Raw genomic sequence first — 15483 nt, forward strand, 5'->3', positions numbered from 1 at the left:
GAGAATTCCACTTTGCTCAGTGCTCTACTTCTTGGTCATGAATCCCACAAACCAACTGATCATTCAGCCACTCCATGGCTGTTTGCTCGACAATTGGCTGCCATGTTCGCCCACAAAACAGACCCTTCACAGTATATCCTACGAAATGCTTTGAAGTCTTCCTCCCGGTGTGAAAGGCGCTATCCCAAATGCAAGGATTACTACCTCTTCTTTGGTACCCTTGTTATTTTAGGGATCCTCTCACTCGTTTTCAAATCCCTTCATTCCCTGGCACCTCCCTACCTTTCCGATCTGCTTACCCCCCCACTCCACCACTCGCTGACTCCGCTCGGCTGGCTCCAGCCTCCCATTTGTCCCTTGTCCCCACCGCTCACCATCGGTGGCCGTGCCTTCACCCTCTACGCCCCGAGACTCTGTAACTCTCTCCCTCAATCCCCCCCCCATGGCCCCTCTCTCCCCACCTTCAAATCCCACCTAAAGACCTTCCTTTTTGATCGTGCTTGAGATCATCTCCCCCCTCCCACTCCCCCTGGCTCGGGGTTAGACTCCGCCACTGTCAAGTGGATGCTACCCCATGTGAAGGGCACTATATAAATACAAGTTGTTGTTGTTGGGAGAGAATTGAACATGGGCACACTGTGAGCATCAGCTGCTAAAGACAAACTGATCTTTTATTCCATTTTAACATTTCGATTGCAGTTCTATTATCCTCTATTGTGTGAAATCAGTTTTACTCCCAAGACCAGACCTCGTTACTTCACCACAATATTCTTATTTTTACCTCCTCCGACCAACGGTTCACTCTTGCTGGTGTACAAGCCCGTCACATCATCAGCAGAGGGAATTGGATGACAGAGAGAGAGAGAGAGAGGTTTCCTGCAGATCTGACCAGTACTTTAGTGCCACTTCTCCACTCCCGCAATATTAACATTAATACCCAGCTTGATCTTACGGTCTGTCTATTTACATATTGCAGTCACTTGAGTTCTTTAGTTGAAAGATACATTGGGCAGAAATCTCACAAAATTAAGCAGAATACCAGTGAATATAATCCAAGACACTTAACATTATAGGAGCCCAATAAAACGCAATATTAACATCGAAGGCATTAACAGTGGATTCAAACTTTGCTCATTACCCAAAATACTTAAGAGCCACAGGTTCTCCTCTGTCCCTCAGGTGTTCAGTACCCCCAGCGCAACTTTCTCATTTTCTCCAACCCTTTTGTCAGGAGGAAGTCTTGAAAAGGACTTCATAGGAGTGGAGTGACTGTTTTGCCTGAGGGGTGCTATATAAACGCAAGTTGTTGTTGTTGTTTTGCGGGTAAATATATAGTTTGGGACAGGGCATGTCAACCGACTGCCAGGACGTGGAAGGCAAACCAGATGGGACCTTGGTCTTCTTTCGCTCGCTGGCAAATCCTTATGTTCTTAACCCTCAAGGTGGTCAAAATCCCCAATTAACATTGCGGTGCAGATACAGGGCAACGCCAATCACAGGCACTGTGTTTTATACATAATCTTCAGAACATTATTTCGGAACTAGCAGAGCTGGTCAAGTAAACGTGCCACACGCCCCTGGGTTTGGAGCAGTATCTCTGTGATGAACTGGGCGTCAACTTCAGCCAACACTGGCTTCAGTGGTTTCACACCGGATTAAACGAGGAAAAAGGGTTACAGGGCACCGTTTTATAATTGACCAATCAATCGTCAATCGACCAACTAACCGCACTTGCTCATATTGCTCTCACTTTTTTTTACTATTTATCTTGAATTTTTTATAGCCAGTTGCCTACTTAATGGCCGTTTATCAGCCCTTTTTTGTGCGTATTGACTGTCAAATTCTGCTACAAATATACATGACACTATATATTACAGTGTAATCCTGCGAAAGGCTTTTTTTTAGACATTTGAACCGTAATAAGCTGATATATGAAACACAATAATTGTAAACAAAAAGATTACATGGTGTTTTATATTTATTAGGTCAGGAGATCAAGGCATATGGGGTGAGGGCGAGTAACTGGACTTGAGGTACAGAACAGCCATGATCTTATAGAATGGCAGAACAGGCTCGAGGGACTGAATGGCCTACTCCTGTTCCTATGTTTTATGGCCTGTAAGAGCACTGCCCACCTCCACAACATCGCCGGCTCCGCCGCTGTCTCACGCCGCAGGGCCCCAAAACCCTCATACATGACTTCATAACATCCAGGTTTGACTATGCAAACTCCCTGCGTGTCGGCCTCCCCAACTCCTCCCTCCACAGCTGCAGATCATCCAGAACTCTGCAGCCCGTGTCCTCTCCCGCACCAAACTCCGTGACCCCATCTCCCCCATCCTCGCCCGACTCCATTGGCTCCCTATCCTTCAGAGGTTACAATTCAAGATCCTGGTCCTCCCCTTCAAAGCCCTCCATGGCCTCGCCCCACCCTATCTCTGCGACCTTCTAACCCCCTACCATCCTGTCCACTCCCTCCGCTCCGCGGGCTCCGGCCTGCTTCACGTCCCCCGCCTCGCTGTCCCCACTGTTGGCGCGTAGGCCTTCTGCCACTCAACCCCCACCCTCTGGAACTCCATCCCTCAGTCCCTCCGCCTCATCCCCTCCCTCGCCTCCTTCAAATCCCATCTCAAGACCCTCCTCTTTGACCGTGCTTTCGATCTCCCTGCTCCCCCCCCCACTCCCTCCCCCCCCCTGACCCCCAGCTCGGGTCCGAAACTCTGTCTGTCCAGCGGCTCGGGACGTCCTCCTGACGTGAAAGGCGCTTTACAAGTGTAATTTGGATCTTGTTGCCTATGACTGATATCCTTCAGACGTACCTGTGCTCCAACCCACTAGCAAATAAGACCTGTTCAATTTGAGGTTGTCCTCTCTGCCCCACAACCTCCCGCCGCCAGCTATCTGCCCTTGCTCCACCCCCGCCAGCGTCCATACACTCATTCCTCATAAACACAGTGAGCTGCAAGAGAGGGGGTGCGGGGGGTGGGGGAGGGGGGAACAAGGTCCGTTAAAGCCCAGACCTCCTCGTACTCACTCACATTACGGTTGAGGTTCAGGTTCCAGCCACGAGAGTCACTTCAATGCTGGTCCTGTTGACAAAGAGAAAAAAAAACAGATTGAGGTTCGCTGAACCGTGAACCTTCACTCTCTCTCTCTCTCTCTCTCTCTCTCTCACTAATTACTGCACACACTCAGCTCTGCGTCTTATACACCACTGCAACTGCCTTCCCAGAAATATACAGTATCTAATGTATTCCCTTCTGTGGGGAGAACTGGTGCCCAGTGCAGGAGGCTGTGCGTCGGCACAAATCACACCTCTCTCTCTCTCTCTCTCTCTCTCTCTGTCAGGCTCTCTCTCTCTCTCTCTCTCTCTCTCTCTCTCTGTCTCTCTCTCTCTCTCTCTGTGTCAGGCTCTCTCTCTCTCTCTCTCTCTCTGTCAGGCTCTCTCTCTCTCCTCTCTCTCCTCTCTCTCCTCTCCTCTCTGCTCTCTCTCTCTCTCTCTCTGTCAGGCTCTCTCTCTCTCTCTCTCTCTCTCTGTCAGGCTCTCTCTCTCTCTCTCTCTCTCTCTCTGTCAGGCTCTCTCTCTCTCTCTCTCTCTCTCTGTCAGGCTCTCTCTCTCTCCTCTCTCTCTCTGTCAGTCTCTCTCTCTCTCTCTCTCTCTCTCCTGTGTCAGTCTCTCTCTCTCTCTCTCTCTCTCTCTCTGTCAGTCTCTCTCTCTCTCTCTCTCTCTCTCTGTCAGTCTCTCTCTCTCTCTGTCAGTCTCTCTCTCTCTCTCTCTCTCTGTCAGGCTCTCTCTCTCTCTCTCTCTCTCTGTGTCAGTCTCTCTCTCTCTCTCTCTCTCTCTGTCAGTCTCTCTCTCTCTCTCTCTCTCTCTCAGGCTCTCTCTCTCTCTCCTCTCTCTCTCTGTGTCAGGCTCTCTCTCTCTCTCTCTCTCTCTCTCTCTCTCTCTCTCTGTCAGTCTCTCTCTCTCTCTCTCTCTGTCAGTCTCTCTCTCTCTCTCTCTCTCTTCTCTCTCTCTCTCTCTCTCTGCTCTCTCTTCTCTCTCTGTCAGGCTCTCTCTCTCTCTCTCTCTCTCTCTCAGGCTCTCTCTCTCTCTCTCTCTCTCTCTCTCTCTCTCTCGTCTCTCTCTCTCCTCTCTCTCTGTCAGGCTCTCTCTCTCTCTCTCTCTCTCTGTCAGGCTCTCTCTCTCTCTCTCTGTCAGGCTCTCTCTCTCTCTCTCTCTCTCTGTCAGGCTCTCTCTCTCTCTCTCTCTCTCTGTCAGGCTCGCACTCTCTATCCACCTCGATCTTGAAGCTGTGAATGGATTCAGCCATAATCCACAGCCTTTTGGGGGAGAGAGTTCCAGATTTCCATTGCCCTTTGGGTGAAAAACTGTCTCCTAAACGTCCCGGCTCTAATTTTAAGATGACGTCCCCTTGTTCTGGATTCCCCGACCAGAGGAAATAGTTTCCCTATAGCTGCCCTATCGAATCCCTTTATTATTTTAAAAACCTCAATTAGATCAGCCCTCAACCTTCTCAACTCAGGGGAATAGAGACCAAGTTGATGCAACCTATCCCCATAATTCAACCCTTTAAGCCCTGGTATTATTTTGGTGAACCTGCGTTGCTCCCCCTCCAGAGCCAATATATCCTTCCTGGGGGAGCAACACTCACTTCAACCAGAGAAGGTTCCTTTTACCCCTACTCTCTGTTTCCTGCCTCCCAACCAATTACCAAGCCACGTCACAAGGAAACCTCTGACTCCATGCGCTTTTATTTTTGCTAATACCCTCTTGTGCGGAACCTTATCCAATGCCTCTGGAAGCCCATGTGGACAACATCCATAGATGCTCTGTTACCCACCACGTCTGGGACCTTCTCAAAAAATTCAATTAGATTCGTCAGACACAAGACCTAATCACGTTAGCGAGACACCTCCATGAGTTTCACAGGATTTTTCTGTGAAATGTGACTATTTGTAGGTGAATGCAGCAGCTAATTTGCTTTTAACGTCTCTTCTGAAGGACGGCACCTCTGACAATGACTTGCATTGAAGTGTCAACCTAAACTGTGGATAAACCCGATCTCTGGTTTTCTAACATTCTGAGAAATGCAGAACAAAGTAGACCAGAGTCCTGCAGCTCAGCGGTTACAGCACTCGCTGGCAAGCGAGAGACCTGGGTTCGATTCCCGGCAGAGGGCGAAACCCTGAGTAAGTTTCCTTACTCCACACATCTGATAACAATCCCTCAAGAAAAAAACCCAATAATAAATTGGTCACTTCAATCCAATACTGTTTGTGGGACGCTGCTGTGTGCAATTGGCCGCCGTGTTTCGCCCACAAATATAGTCAATTCACTTTACAGTATATTCTGCGCAGCGATTTAAGACGTCTAGAAGACGTGAAAAGTGCTATATCAAATGCAAGCATTATTATTATTATTTACATCTGGGAGTCTACAAAACAGGTAATGTGGCAACTAGATTATAGAAGTGATTTTCTGGAACACTATAAATCCACAATGAATAGTTACAAACCGTTCCTTACCCTATGTGTAAGGCATTTCAATTCAACGATTAGAATATTCAGCCAAAAGTTTCCACCAGGGTTTAGGCTGAAAAAACCCTCATCAAGTAGCACACAGAGAAATGGTTTTAAAAGCCCTTTGCTATCCTATCATGACTGTATCTTAACAGAAACTTGGCAACGTCACAGAATTAAACCCAAAAATTTGGCTGAAGATACAATTTGAAAGTTGACCACTGAAACTCATGGAACATGAGTGGGTGGGAAGTATGTGATGGTCTCTTCTCGGGTCAAACCCCAACATAACTTGCGAGGCCCAGTGTCACGTGGAGCCCTATTTTCTTTGTTCATTGGCTGCTCTATCGGATCGGGTACTCGGTTTCTACAATGCTGTGGTGAAAGGGGTGTTAGGCAGATGAAGCACTGGAGACAGTTGACCGGCTGCTTATCTTTGTTGTGACTGCAGCGTCACAGCAATGGGTGTTCCACCACAACAACAAATGACATTTGTCAGGAGGGCGTCCCAAGCTGCTGGATGTCAGCATTATTGGCCAATGTACTGGCCAGACTGAAACACAGGGACGCACCTCACTGCTACATACTCTGAGTGCGTAAATGAATCATAAGAGACTGAAAACAAAACCACAATTTAACCGTGTTACTGGTGTACAATCCATAGGTTGGTCATCCAGCAGGGTTAGAAACCTCATGGTAGCATTTTATTTTATTTGTGGTTGAGATATAACCTAGGCTTTGAGACGTGTCTACGATGTGATAAGGGGCTATATCAAATGCAAGTATTATTATTGTTATTATAACGATAAAAAGAATAGGGAACTAGGGCACTAATGGGTAGGGTGGTCCCGGCAGCGAGTAGTTTGCCGAACAACAATATCAATGGCAAATTATGAGGTTTTAGCTGGATGGATTCCAGTAGTTAACCCAACGCACACTCTGGGCTCCCCCCAAGCCTTGGCTCTTACCAACCTGTGGAGTCCTGTAGCTCAGTGGTTAGAGCACTCGCTTTGCAAGCGAGACACCTGGGTTCAATTCCAGGCAGAGGGCGAAATCTTGGGCAAGTTTCCTTACTCCACACAGAGCCTAATAATAATCCCTCCAAAACAAATTAATAATACATTGGTCATTTTTAGTCAACGACTGTTTGTGGGACATTGCTGTGCGCAATTGGCTGCCGCGTTCACCCACAAATATACAGTCAATTCACTTTGCAGTCTATTCTGTGAAGTGCTTTGAGCCGTCTAGAAGACGTGAAAAGCGCTATATCATAAGCAAGGATTATTATTATTACTATAACCTGTGCCTAATACTCTCCAGAATTAGGTCAGCAGGATGCATCCCTCCAGGGGGAAGAGAGAGAGAGAGAGAAAAAGGGAGTGCACATTCCAGCCCAACAATCTCTCTCTGGGATTTGCATGTGTGGGTGGGATACATGGAAATCTCAGTTTGGTTTGGATACCCTTAAACACGGTGATGGGTTTCCGTATGTGTCACAGACACCCAGCTGACCAAAAAAACAAAATATATATTAAGACTGTGCAGGATCGTGGAAAACTCTTCAATTCAATCAGTCCCTCTTGCAAATCAGTCTTCTGCAGTTCTTAAAATGAAACGGTTTCCAAATAAAGACTCAATGAAAAAATTGGTTGCACCATTCTGTCCGCTCTTAAACTTCAAGGTAACATGCTCTTAACAGCCTAGGACTAGCCAGAATTCCACACCTTTGCGACCTTCATGTCCAATTCCAACTAAAGTCACTGGACAATCAACAGCAAAACCATGACTTCTTCACTCACTTCTCCCATCCCCAAGGTCAAATGATCAAACATGAGAGTTTCTTGACTCAGACAACCAGGAACGTGCAAAGGCAGTGGAACTCAAAGCCACAGAACTGGGGCTGGGAACGGCGATTCTGGGAGAGAAACCAGCAAAAAGTTTGTGCACAGAGGATAAGGAACAGTTGGAAAAACTTACCAAGAAAAGGCGGCAGAGGTGAAGAATTGGACTAATTCAGGAAGCAGCTCAAAGCTGCTAATAGGAAGAGGGTTTCTTCACCTGGATCAGCCTTCTTCACCGGTCCCTCGTGGTTTTGTGAGTAATGAACCTCATCAACCTGATGCGTTCACATACAGGGAGCGCTGAAAAGGTATGATCAACCAATTTTCTGAAATATATTTCATTGGTAACGAAATGCAGAGAATAAAATTCAACGAGCCAATCAGGACACAAGGGGTAAACAATGCCACGTGTGATGTGATAATTAGCACATCGCCCGTGAAAATGATCACATCAAATTTTTCACCCCCTCGACAATTTCAAGATTTTGCCCAGAACTCACTTTAATCAAAGTGTCGTGTGTATTAAAGAATATTTCTGGAATGTTTACATCACAAATACTGCCCGGTGGAGAAAAGCATCGGTTAGAAGGCCTGTGTGTCAGTAAAGATAAATTTCAGGGCAGTATCTCAGGCATACTGGGTCAGTTGCACTATTACAATAATTATAAACCTTGCATTTGATATAGTGCCTTATCGCGTCTTCGTAACATCGCAAAGAGCTTCACAGAACATACTGTAAAGTGAATTGACTGTATATTTTGTGGGCAAAACGTGGCAGCCAATTGCGCACAGCAATGTCCCACAAACAGTTGGGGATCGAGTGACCACATTTTTTTTAAGGGATTTTACAAAGCAGACTGGCCTTTGGCCAAACTGAGGGGCAACAGTTACTTCAATGCTTTACATTTCTGTGCTGTTTCCTCCCAGAACCAGAATTATCCATTGATTTGAACCTCACAGCTGTCAGTGAGGAGACTTTCCTCCTGTCAGACTGAGCTAAATTCAACCTCTGGTCTTGGAGGAAAAAACACAGGCTTGTTGTTGACCTTAATCCTAATGGACACCTTGATAATAATAATAATCCTTGCATTTGATATTTGAATTGACTGTATATTTTGTGGGAGAAACGTAGCAGCCAATTGCGCACAGCAGCGTCCCACAAACTGGTGGATTGAGCGATCAAATTATTAGATTTTTAAAAAAAAATGTTTTGAAGGTTATTAGCCCCGGAAAAATGATCCACCAACCGACTAACAACTGGGTTCCTACTTACCGCTGAGTAAGCAGAGACGTGTGGAGTACGGAAACTTGCCCAACGTTTCAGGAATCAAACCCAGGTCTCTCGCTCGCGAGGCGAGTGCTCTAACCACTGAGCTACAGGACTCTATGATGCATTGTTTTTGAAACAGAAATGGTGTTTTGCAACCCAACTGAGAGGCCATATACAGCACTACTTTCAACTTCACTAATTTGTTGAATACCAGTTGTGTAAACACACCGTTCAGCTGCATACCTCTCTGGCTTAGCTTTCAGAAGGTGGTTCTAATAAGGAGGTGGAAACAAAGGCTTCATTCAGTTAATATTGGACGAGAGAGTTGATAATCCCCCTTAAAATGCAACAAAAGCAGTTATTCTATCATGACTGCCTACCGAAAAAGGCAATGATATTGTGTTTAACATTGAAATGCAATCAAATCTACAATTGCCACACTCCCCACATCATCACAAAATCAGTTTGGTTGAAAACCACACGGTTCTATATTTATTCTCACACAACAAATATCCTGGGGCTGAAAAACACCGACTCTGAAAACCCATTTCTTACATCTATAGCGTTCCCCCTTCTGTGTTCACACTACAACTTCACTGACTTCCCATCACAGAGGACACAGTTCAAGATCCTGATCTTCACCTTCAAAGCCCTCCACGGTCTTGCTATCCCCGACCATCCTGCTCGCTCCCCTGCTCAGCGGGCTCCGGCCTGCTTCACGCCCCCACCTCGCTCGCCCCACTATTGGCAGGTGGGCCTCCTACCACTCTGCCCCAACCCTCTGGAACTCCATCCCGCAGTCCCCCCACCTCGCCCCTTCTCTTGCCACCTTCAAGACCCATCTCAAGACCCTTCTCTTCGACTGCGCTTTCGATCATCCTCCTTCCCCCTCCGCCCTCCACCCTCTCCGATCCCGAGCTCGGGTCTGAAACATTGATTGTCCAGCGCCTTGGGACATCCTCCTGATGTGAAAGGAGCTTTACACGTGTAATTTTGTTGTTGCAGAACACTGAATGGTAGATAAATCCAAGGTTTGCATTTGTAGGATGAAACTTATTGCCTGAGAAGAGACTGCAGTTGAGCTAATTGAGTTTCAGACTCAATCTTTATAGAAATTTAAAAAGTTATGATAAATAAGATTTATAGCAATTAGATTTAGGTTAAGAGAACAAACAAATCATACAACAAAATCTCTAGTGCAGTTACTCATGAAGGTATAGCCTTACTCATGTAGATACTGGGTTAGACTCCGCAAAATCTGTTGAATTACTAGATTCTAAGCGTTCATATATTTGAATTACTAGCAATATTAAAGGGGAAATAAAATCTAGAGGACTTTATTCAAAGTCTATCTTGAATAAAGTCAAGATGGACTTTATTCAAAGTCCTCTGACTGGATAGAAGAATATGTTAAAGCAAGGATTATTCATTTTAATAGTCCTTGCATTTGATATCACACCTTATGTCATTGAAAAATCTCAAAGCATTTTCACAGCGTTTTACTGGAAAGTGTAGCAAATGCGGCCGCTGATTTTGTGCCCAGCATCATCCCACAAACAGCCAGGAAGTAAGTGAATGACTAATTGTATCCGGTGAAAGTAATGCAAAGTTTATTATTAGGATTTAAATACGTCTGAAAGTTCTCTCCAAACTATTTCTCCCCCACAATTTAATTTGTTGTTCCGCAGTTAAAGCTTCAAGTGCATCAGTGTTACCACCACTCGGTGTACGGGGGAACTGGTATTTTACACTAAACACTGTCAGTCAATTACAGCAGCAACAAATGACACTTACGCAGCATCTTTCATGCCGGTAGGACGTCCCAAGGTGCTGGGCTGACCAGTCCGGGATTTGGACCTGAGCAGGGGGTTGGGATCAGGTGGGGTGGAGGGAGGGGAAGGTGGGGGTAGAAGGGTGTCCGAAGGCACAGACGAAAAGGAAGAACTTAAAACATAATAAATAATAATAATCCTTGCATTTGATATAGCACTTCTCACGTCTTCTCAACATCTCAAAGAGCTCGCACGCTTTGAAGGAGGCAAGAGAGGGGGCGAGGCGAGGGGACTGTGCGATGGGAGGTCCTGAGGGTGTTGGCGGAGAGGCTGAAGGCCCGACCACCGATGGCATGGGGCAGGCGGGCGGGGGGTGTGGAGCAGAGGGAGCGAGCGGGTTGATATGGTAACACTATTGTACTCACATAACTCCTGTAGATTCATTCTAAGCCAGTGATGATCACACCTCACCACAGGTCTGGATTGAGGTGCTGGTACCTGTTGCTGACCGTATAAATAACTTTCTCCACAATCAAAGGAGGGACAATTGTGCTGAGGAATACTGTCACAATTGGACAACAATCATTACGAGCAACACCGTACGCTGCAAACCTGGAACAACACGACGATACCTTTACTCTGGCCGTCAACATGGCTCAATTTCTTGCCCTCTCCCCCCACCATCATAAAAAATATTTACTGCTTCAGCATGTGTTCTCATTTACCACAGAAGTCACAATTCCAGATCACCCATCTAACGGCAATTGTCAGCGGTGAATGCATGAGCTGCCAATCTCGCGTCACAAGGACCGGGTTGAAGCTGCAAATCAACAGTGGCTCCTCCGTTCTTTCACATCCTTCCTCTCTCACGGCCGGGGAAACTGTTCAATTTGCCCAACATTGGAAGCAGGTGTAAACACTTTGGTTATGGAGGAAGAAACAGTTGTCTTTAAATTACTTCTCAAGACAAGTTGGGAACAAGAATCTATAATTGTACCAACAACTTCCATTTATACAGCGCCCTTTACACAAGTAACGCTTAACGGCAGTGTGGTTTGAATGCCGAGCTGGAAAGAGAAGGAAGGTGACTGAAGGCTCGCACTGTCGAAGTGGAAAGTCATCAAGTGCGATTTGAAGATGGGCCAAGAGGACTCAGTGATAATAATAATAATAATCCTTGCATTTGATATAGTGCTTTTCACGTCTTCTTGACGTCCCAAAGCGCTTCACAGAATCTACTGTAAAGTGAATTGACTGTATATTTGTGGGCGAACGCGGCAGCCAATTGCGCACAGCAATGTCCCACAAACAGTCGTGGATTGAAAATGACCAATTTATAATTGTTTTGTTTTGGAGGGATTATTATTAGGCTCTGTGTGGAGTAAGGAAACTTGCCCAAGGTTTCACCCTCTGCCTGGAATTGAACCCAGGTATCTCGCTTGCAAAGCGAGTGCTCTAACCACTGAGCTACAGGACTCCACAAACCTTATCACATTGTTGACACGTCTCAAAGTGCTCAACAGAATATTGCATATCTGTAATCCTGTGTTGTTTACTGCAGCAAACAAGAACTAATTCATCCAAAAAGTTTTCTTCCGTAGTTCAGTTACAGAAGAAGCTATTCCAAACCCTACTGGGCAGAGATTTTCACCCCATTAATCTAGAATTCAAACCTTCATCAAGGGGTGAAGGAAGAAATCGGTGCAAGCATTGGGTCGGGTAGTTTGTGTAATTCAAAAACAGCCAACAGCATAAATCCACAGCCTCACATCCAGCTCAGGTCACAGGTAGAGGAATACAGAACACGGGGGCATAATCTTAAAATTAGAGTGAGGTTATTTAGGAGTGAAATTAGGGGCAGATTGTCACCCAAAGGGTAGTCAAAATCTGGATCTCACTCTCCCAAAAGGCTGTGGACGCTGGATCCATTCACATTTAAGACTGGAGTGGATAGATATTTGTTAGGTCAGACTATCAAGGGATACGGGACAAGGGCGGGTAATTGGAGTTGAGGTACCGATCAGCCATGATCTTATAGAATAGTGGAACAGGTTCGAGGGGCTGAATGGCCTCCTCCTGTTTCTACATTTCAATCATGTGGGAGTGTGAGGGTGAAAACCTAAACTGGATACAAACGAGCTGGAATTCCCACCAGGATACATCCAGACTGCTTCAGTTGATGCATGGAATATTACACTGTTGGATTAGTTGTTTGGAAATCCAGCCCAGAACTCATTCTGCTCAATACGACATAATCAGTCAGCATCTGAAACTCTCCCGTGCGGCACGATAGTTACTAGCGATCACCACACTTCCCTTCACAACCATGTTCCCCCGGTTACACAGGTGCAGGATGCCTTTCCTGACTGTGCAACAACAGTTTCATCAAATAAGTATTATCAAATAAACCTAATAAATATTGGGCTTGAGAACGCTCATTCCTTTGGGACACTAACTCCAATCGCAGCTACGTAGGTGTACAGGACTCACTGGTCTCCATTACCCCGCTTGGTATGAATTTCCACATATTTAAACGTATGGGGGGGGGGGGGATGTGGCTGAAGGTGCGACCTCCGATGGTGGGTGGAGGGTTTGAGGGATGAGCAGGAGCCGGTGCCAGTCGAGCGGAGGCGCCGGGTGGTGGATTAGGGAGTGAGGAGGTCGGAGGGGGAGGTAGGGAGGTGCCAGGGAGGGAAGCGATGTAGCTCTTTCAGGCTTTCACATTCTGTCTGTTGTTTCTTCACAACCCCAATGTTCTCCCTTCCTGCCCCGAAGTCACTAGTTCTAGTTCTGCTAATGAATAGAATAAAAAATAATAATAATCCTTGCATTGATACAGCGCCTTATCGTGTCGTCAAGACGTCTCAAAGCTCTTCACAGAATGTACGTAAAGTGAATTGACTGTATATTTTATGAGCGTAACACGGCAGCCAATTGCGCACAGCAGCGTCCAACAAACAGTGGTTCCATATGCACTATTACCCCTGTGGCTGTTTTTTCATGTTTGACCCCAGAAAATAAGTGTTGACTGGCATTCGACCATAGCAGCATCCAACAATTTTCTAAAATGTCAAACTGTTCTTTGAAAGAGCAGACAGACACAAAGGGTCAAATGGCCTTCTACTGTGGCTCTATAATAATAATAATCCTTGCATTTGATATACTGAATAGGAACAAAAACACTGCCAACCTTACCCTTCTCCAGCTAGGTAAACAGGGCAATTATAGCACAGTTACCAGGCAACACTCCTACTTAAACTGACATCTACTAACTCAACACAGGTCAGGAAGAAAACCGGCAATCTTCAGGTCAGTATCAGATTAATGAATGAATTACCTTTGGTGTGCAGTTTCTTCATTTAATGAATGAAACATAAAAGGTATTTTCAACATGGGGGAAGGGTTGGGTTTAGAAGATGAAGACCCTCGGTCTCTTAAACATCGCATCAAAAGCAACACATCAGTGGTGACCTTCCACATTGTGCCAGCTATAAGGCATTGATGGTCCTGGATACCCGGTTAGCTTGTTGACAGGAGGCTGCAACATTAAAAGCTCCAGAAATTATGGTCGAAATCAGCTGTTACTAGAATCCCCAGATCAGATAGAGGAATGAGGTACTGAAATGGAGGTTAAACATCAATCCCTTTTGCTGCAAGACGTGAATTGTTTTTTTCCCGGCTGGATTATGTGCTTCAAAATAATTTAAATATTTTTTTTAAAAAATGCAGTTTGAGAAACATTGTCTCCATAAGTAAACCAGCGATTAGTGTTATAGATTCATACAATATTACGTCACAACAGAAGGAGGCCATTCGTCCCACCAGCCACCCAATCCCCAGCTCTTTCCCCACCTAACCACACAAATTTTTTCCTTTTCTAATTATACCTAATTTCCCTTTTGCAAGTTGTTATTGAATCTGTTTCCCACCCTTTCAGGCCGTGTGTTCCAGACCGTAACAACTCTCTGGGTGTGTGTAAAAAAAACACAATTCCCCTCCTCTCCCCTCCGGTTCTTTTGTCAATTATCTTAAATCTATGGTTACCGACCGACCCGCCCGCCCGCCAGAGGAAAAAAATTCTCTCCCTATCTAATCCATCAAAACCCCTGATAATTGTGAACACCTCTATTGATCCGCCCTCAACCTTCTCTGCTCTGAAGGAGAACAATCTCTAGTCTGGTCTCCAGTCTCTGGTCTGGTCTCTAGTCTCTGGTCTCTAGTTTCTGGTCTGATCTCTGGTCTGGTCTCTGGCCTCTGGTCGCTGGTCTCTAGTCTGGTCTCTGGTCTCTAGTCTGGTCGCTAGTCTGGTCTCCAGTCTCTATCTAGTCTGGTGTCTGGTCTCTAGTCTGGTCTCTAGTCTCTGGTCTGATCTCTAGTCTCTGGTCTGATCTCTAGTCTCTGGTCTGATCTCTAGTCTCTGGTATGGTTTCTGGTCTGATCTCTAGTCTCTGGTCTGATCTCTGGTCTGGTCTCTAGTCTCTGGTCTGGTCTCTAGTCTCTGGTCTGGTCTCTAGTCTCTAGTCTCTGGTCTGGTCTCTAGTCTCTGGTCTGGTCTCTAGTCTCTGGTCTCTGGTCTCTGGTCTCTAGTCTCTGGTCTGGTCTCTAGTCTCTGGTCTAGTCTCTAGTCTCTAGTCTGGTCTCTAGTCTCTGGTCTCTAGTCTCTAGTCTCTGGTCTCTAGTCTCTGGTCTAGTCTCTGGTCTCTGGTCTAGTCTCTGGTCTCTGGTCTGGTCTCTGGTCTGGTCTCTAGTCTCTGGTCTCTAGTCTCTGGTCTGGTCTCTAGTCTGGTCTCTAGTCTCTGGTCTGATCTCTAGTCTCTGGTCTGGTCTCTAGTCTCTGGTCTCTATTCTGGTTTCTCTGCATTAGTGAAGTCCCTCATCCCCGGTGTCACCAGTGCTGGTAAACCTCCTCTCTGGGTACAGGAAAAAATAATCCCATTGAAAATGAACTTACATTAACCTCTGATACACATAGTTATATGTTTAGATATTTATAAAAGATATTAATCACATCGCAACGAAGAGCTTGACATACCGGCAGCCTGGAGGGGAGGGGCCGGGCCGTGTGAGGCCCTGTCAG

The 15483-nt window shown here is 46.0% G+C and overlaps 1 protein-coding gene across 2 annotated transcripts in view; it reads right to left on the reverse strand.

The window, feature by feature from the left end:
* wu:fi75a02 overlaps nucleotides 1-15483 on the reverse strand; it is a 30724-nt gene extending 15241 nt beyond the window's left edge. The window contains exons 1-2 of one of the 2 annotated variants that reach the window (XM_042337150.1): nucleotides 15439-15483; nucleotides 3039-3089 (exon numbers count right to left, since the gene is read on the reverse strand). The gene's annotated coding sequence lies outside the window, so the exon portion shown is untranslated. Of the gene's footprint in view, nucleotides 1-781; nucleotides 1218-3038; nucleotides 3090-15438 lie in introns of those variants that run through there. The other variant, XM_007910896.2, reaches the window with a different exon arrangement.

Source organism: Callorhinchus milii, unplaced genomic scaffold, assembly GCF_018977255.1.
Source record: "Callorhinchus milii isolate IMCB2004 unplaced genomic scaffold, IMCB_Cmil_1.0 Scaffold8, whole genome shotgun sequence".
NCBI classification, from domain to species: domain Eukaryota; kingdom Metazoa; phylum Chordata; class Chondrichthyes; order Chimaeriformes; family Callorhinchidae; genus Callorhinchus; species Callorhinchus milii.